Here is a 7,455-nt window from a genome sequence, read left to right on the forward strand (position 1 = left end):
GTAAAAAATATAGACATAATTGATATAATAGAGGTATAAAATATAGATATAATAGAAATAATAGAGGTATAAAATATGGACATGATAGACATAATAGATACAGATATAAAATATAGACATAATAAATATAATAGATATAGCTATAAAATATAGACATCATAGATATAATAGATATATGTATAAAATATAGACATAATAGATATAAGAATAAGATATAGACGTAATAAATATCAGAGATATAGGTATAAAATATAGACATTACAGATATAATAGATATAGGTATAAAATATCGACATAAGATATAATAGATATAGGTATAAAACTTACACATAATGGATATAACAGATATAGGTATAAAATAGAGACATAATAGATATAATAGATACAGGTATAAAATATAGACATAAAAGATATAATTGATATAGGTATTAAATGTACACATAATATATATAATAGATATAGACATAATAGATATAATAGATATAGGTATAAAATATAGACAAAATAGATATAATAGATATATGTATAAAATATAGACATAATAGACATCGGTATAAAATATAGTCATAATAGGTATAATAGACGTATAAAATATAGACATAATAGATACAATAGATTGAGGTATAAAATATAGACATAATAGATATAATAGATATAATGGATAGAGGTATAAAATATAGACATAATAGATATAATAGAGGTATAAAATATAGACTTAATAGATGTATTAGATATAGGTATAAAATATAGACATAATAGATAGAGGTATCAAATATAGACATAATAGATATAATAGATATAGGTACAAAATATAGATAATAGATATAAAAGATATATGCATAAAATATAGACATAGTATATATTGAAGATATTGACATAATAAATATAATAGATAAAGGTATAAAGCATAGATATAATAGATATAATAGATATAGGTATAAAATATAGCCACAATAGTTATAGGTGTAAAATATAGACTTAAACGATTTAATAGATATAGGTATAAAATATAGACATAATAGATATAATAGATATAGGTATAAAATATAGACATAATAGAAATAAAAGATATAGGTATAGAATATAGACATAATAGATCCATGTATGAAATACAGACATAACAGTTATAATATATATCGGTATAAAATATAGACATAATAGATATAAAACATATAGGTATAAAATATAGACATAATACATATAATAGAGTTATAAAATATAGACATAATAGATATAATAGACGTATAAATTATAGACATATTAGATATAATAGATATAGGTATAAAATATAGACGTAATAGATATAATAGATAGAGGTATAAAATATAGACATAAGAGATATAATAGATATAATGGATAGAGGTATGAAATATAGACAAAATAGATATAATAGAGGAATAAAATATAGACATAATAGATGTAATAGATATAGGTATAAAATATAGACATAATAGACATAATAAATATAGGTATAAAATACAGACATAATAGATATAGGAGTAAAATACAGACATAATAGATATAATAGATACAGGTATGAAATATAGACCTAATAGATATAATAGATATAGGTATAAAATATACACAAAATTGATATAATAGATATTCGTAAAACTTACACATAATGGATATAATAGATATAGGTATAAAATATAGACATAATAGTTATGACAGATATAGGTATAAAATATACACATAATATATATAATAGATATAGACATAAAAGATATAATACATATAGGTATAAAATATAGACATAATAGATATAAGAGATATAGACATAATAAATATTATAGGTACTGGAATAAAATATAGACATAATAGATTTAACAGATATAGTTAAAATATAGATATAATGGATACAATAGATATAGGTATAAAATATAGATATAATAGATATAGATATAGGTATAAAATATAGATATAAATATAATAGATATAGGTATGAAATACGGATATAATTGATATAATAGATATACATATTAAATGAAGATATAATGGATATAGGTATAAAATGCAGATATAATGGATGTAATAGATATAGGTATAAAATATAAACATAATAGATATACAGGATATAGGTATTAAATACAGACATAATAGATATAATTGATATAGGCATAAAGTATAGACATAATAGATATAATAGATATAGGTATGAAATATAGACATAATGGATACAGGTATAAAATATAGACAGAATAGATATAACAGATATAGTTATAAAATATAGATATCATAGTTATAATAGATATAGGTATAAAATAAATACATAATAGATATAGGTATAAAATATAGACATAATAGATATACTAGATATGGGTATAAAATATAGACATAATAGATACAATAAATACAGGTATAAAATATAGCCATAAGAGATATAACAGATATAGGTATAAAATAGATGTATAATAGATATAGGTATAAAATATAGATATACTAGATATAATAGATATAGGTATAAAAAATAGATATAATAGTTATAATAGACATCGGTATAAAATATAGACATAATACATATAATAGATATAGGTATAAAATATACACACAATAGATATAATAGATGTAGGTATAAAAGACAGACATCATTGATATAGTAGATATATACATAGTAGACATAACAGATACAGGCATAAAATATAGGTATAATAGATATAATATATATAGGTATAAAATATACATATTATAGATATAATAGATATAGGTCTAAAATATAGACATAATAGATATAGGTATAAAATATAGACATAGATATAATAGATACAGGTATAAAATGTAGACATAATAGATATAATAGATATACGTATCAAAATAGATATAATATATACAGGTATAAAATGTAGACAGAAGATATAATAGATATAGGTATAAAATATAGATATAATAAATATAGGTATAAAATATAGACATAATAGATATAATAGATATAAGTATAAAATATAGACATAATAGATATAATAGATACAGGTATAAAATATAGATATAATAGATACACGTATAAAACACAGATATAATAGATGTAGGTATAAAATGTAGTTATAATAGATATAGGTATAAAATATGGATATAATAGATATAATGGATATAGGTATAAAATATAGTGGATATAATAAATAGTGGTATGAAATATAGACATAATAGATATAATAGATATAGGTATAAAATAGAGACATAATAGATATCATAGATAACGATATAAAATATAGACATAATAGATATAATGGATATTTGTATAAAATATAGACATAATAGATGTAGGTATAAAATATAGACATAAGAGATATAATAGATATAGGTATAAAATATAGACATAGTAGTTATAATAGATATAGGTATAAAATATAGACATAATAGATACAATAGATATAGTTATAAAATATAGACATAACAGATATAATAGAGGTGTAAAATAAAGACATAATAGATATAATTGATAGAGTTATAAAATATACCCATAATAGATATAATCGATATAAATATAAAATATAGACATAATAGACATAGGTATAAATTATAGACATAAAAGATATAATAGACAAAGCTATTAAATATAGATATAATAAATAAAGGTATAAAATATAGATATAATAGATATAATAGATATACGTAAAAAATATAGATATAATAGACATATTTAGAAAATATAAATATAATAGGTATAATAGATACAGGCATAAAATATAGATATAAGAAATATAGGTATAAAAGATAGTTATAATAGATATATATATATATAAAATATAGATACAATAGATATAATTGTTAGAGGTATAAAATATAGATATAATAGATATAGGCATAAAATATATCCATAATAGATATAATAGATACAGGTATGAAATATAGACATAAGATATATTAGATATAGGCATAAAATATACATATATTAGATATAATAGATATAGGTATTAAATATAGACATAATAGATATAGGTACAAAATATAGACAGAATAGATATAACAGATATATTTATAAAATATAGACATAATAGTTATAATAGATATAGGTATAATATATAGACATAATAGATATAACAGATACAGGTATAATATATAGACATAATATATATAATAGATATAGGTATAAAATATAGACATAATAGATATAGTTATCAAGTATAGATATATTAGATATAATAGATATACTCATAAAATAAACACATAACAGATATAAAACATATACGTATAAAATATAGACATAATATATACAATAGATATAGGTATAAAATATAGACAGATATAGGTATAAAACATAGACATAATAGATGTAATAGATATAGGTATAAAATATGGACATAATAGACGTAGGTATAAAATATAGACATAATAGATGTAATAGATATAGGTATATAAGATAGACATAATACGTATAATAAATATAAGTATAACATATAGACATAATAGATATAATAGGTATAGGTATAACATATAGACATAATAGATACAATAAATACAGGTATAAAATATAGCCATAACAGATATAATAGATATTTGTATAAAATAGAGATATAATAGATATAGGTATAAAATATAGATATAATAGATATAGATATAAAATATAGCTATAATAGATATAGGTATAAAATATAGACATAATAGATATAATAGATATAGGTATAAAATATGGACATAATAGATATAACAGACATAGGTATAAAAGACAGACATAATCGATATAATAGATATCGGTATAATAGATAGACATAAGACGTATAAGAGATATAGATATAAAATATAGACATTATGGATATAATAGATATAGGTATAAAATAGAGACATAATAGATATAATAGATATAGGTATAAAATATACACATAATAGATATAGATAGATATAGGTATAAAATATAGACATAATAGACATAATAGATATACGTATAAAATACAGACATATTAGATATAATAGATATAGGTATAAAATATAGACATTATAGATATAATAGATATAGGTATAAAATATAGACATAATAGATATAATAGATATAGGTATAAAATAATGACATAATACATGTAATAGATATAGGTATAAAATATGGACATAATAAACGTATGTATAAAATATAGACATAATAGACATAATAGATATATGTATAAAATATATACACAATAGGTATAGGTATAAAATATAGACATAATAGATATAACCGATATAGGTATTAAATATAGACATAATAGCTATAATAGGTATAGGTAGAAAATATAGAAATAATACATATAATAGAGGTATAAAATATAGACACAATAGATATAGGAATAAAATATAGACATAATAGATATAATAGATATAGGTATAAAATAATGACATAATACATGTAATAGATATAGGTATAAAATATGGACATAATAAACGTATGTATAAAATATAGACATAATAGACATAATAGATATATGTATAAAATATAGACACAATAGGTATAGGTATAAAATATAGACATAATAGATATAACCGATATTGGTATTAAATATAGACATAATAGGTATAATAGGTATAGGTAGAAAATATAGAAATAATACATATAATAGAGATATAAAATATAGACACAATAGATGTAGGAATAAAATATAGACATAATAGATATAATAGATATAGTTCTAAAATATAGACATAATAGTTATAATAGATATGGGTATAAAATATAGACATAATACTTATAGGTATAAAATATAGACATAATAGATACAATAGATATAGGTATAAAATATAGAAATAATAGATATAGGTATAAAATATAGACATAATAGATATAATAGATATAGGTATAAAGTATAGACATAATCGACATAATAGATATAGGTGTAAAATATAGATATAGGCGGAGCAAGATGGCCGAATAGGAACAGCTCCAGTCTCCAACTCCCAGCGCGAGCGACACAGAAGACCGGTGATTTCTGCATTTGCAACTGAGGAGCGCAGCCTATCGCCAGCAACGGATCAAAGCTGGTCAGAGAATGACTTGGACGAGAGGAGAGAAGAAGGCTTCAGTCCGTCAAACTTAACAGAGCTAAAGGAGGAATTACGTACCCAGCGCAAAGAAACTAAAAATCTTGAAAAAAGAGTGGAAGAATTGACAGCTAGACTCATTAATGCAGAGAAGATCATAAAAGAAATGACAGAGATGAAAACCATGACACGAGAAATACGTGACAAATGCACAAGCTTCAGTAACCGACTCGATCAACTGGAAGAAAGAGTATCAGCGATTGAAGATCAAATGAGTGAAATGAAGCGAGAAGAGAAACCAAAAGAAAAAAGAAGAAAAAGAAATGAGCAAAGCCTGCAAGAAGTATGGGATTACGTAAAAAGACCAAATCTACGTCTGATTGGGGTGCCTGAAAGTGAGGGGGAAAATGGAACCAAGTTGGAAAACACTCTTCAGGATATCATCCAGGAGAACTTCCCCAACCTAGTAGGGCAGGCCAACATTCAAATTCAGGAAATACAGAGAACGCCACAAAGATACTCCTCCAGAAGAGCAACTCCAAGACACATCATTGCCAGATTCACCAAAGTTGAAATGAAGGAAAAAATCTTAAGGGCGGTAGTCATCAGGCGCAGGTTGTTCAGTTTCCATGTAGTGAGCGGTTTGATGAGTTTTTAGTCTGAGTTCTAGTTTGATTGCACTGTGGTCTGAGAGACAGTTTGTTTATAATTCTTGTTTTTTACATTGGCGAGGAGTGCTTACTTCCAATTATGTGGTCAATTTTGGAATAAGTGCGATGTGGTTGCTGAGAAGAATGTATTTCTGTTGATTTGGGTGGAGAGTTCTATAGATGTCTATTAAGTCCGCTGGTGCAGAGATTGAGTTCAATCCTGGATATCCTGTTAACTTTCTGTCTCGTTGATCTGTTAATGTTGACAGCGGAGTGTTGAAGTCTCCCATTATTATTGTATGGGAGTCTAAGTCTCCTGTAAGTCTCTAGACTTGCTTTATGAATCTGGGTGCTCTTGTATTGGTGCCTATATATTAGGAGAGTTAGCTCTTCCTGTTGAATTATATCCAGTTGCCAGTCTGTGTCTTGTAATTGGAGCATTTAGTCCATTGACATTTAAGGTTAATATTGTTATGTGTGAACGTGATCCTGCCTTATGATATTAATGGTTATTGCTCGTAGTTGATGACAGTTTCTTCCTGCCTCGATGATCTTTACCATTTTGGCATGTTTTTGTGATGGCTGGTACGCGTTGTTCCTTCATGTTTAGGGCTTCCTTCAGGGTCTCTGTAAGGGGGCCTGGTGGTGACAAATCTTAAGCGGATTTGCTTCTGTAAACGGATTTTATTTCTCCTTCAACTGATGAAACTTAGTTTGGTGGATATGGAAATTCGGGTTTTAAAATTCTTTCTTTAAGAACGTTGATTTGGCCCCACTCTCTTCTGGCTTGTAGAGTTTTGCTGAGAGATCTGCTGTTAGTCTGATGGGTTCCTTTGTGGGTAACCCGCCTTTCTCTCTGGGT

The sequence above is a fragment of the Rhinopithecus roxellana genome, chromosome 14 (genome assembly GCF_007565055.1).
Source record: "Rhinopithecus roxellana isolate Shanxi Qingling chromosome 14, ASM756505v1, whole genome shotgun sequence".
Taxonomy (NCBI): domain Eukaryota; kingdom Metazoa; phylum Chordata; class Mammalia; order Primates; family Cercopithecidae; genus Rhinopithecus; species Rhinopithecus roxellana.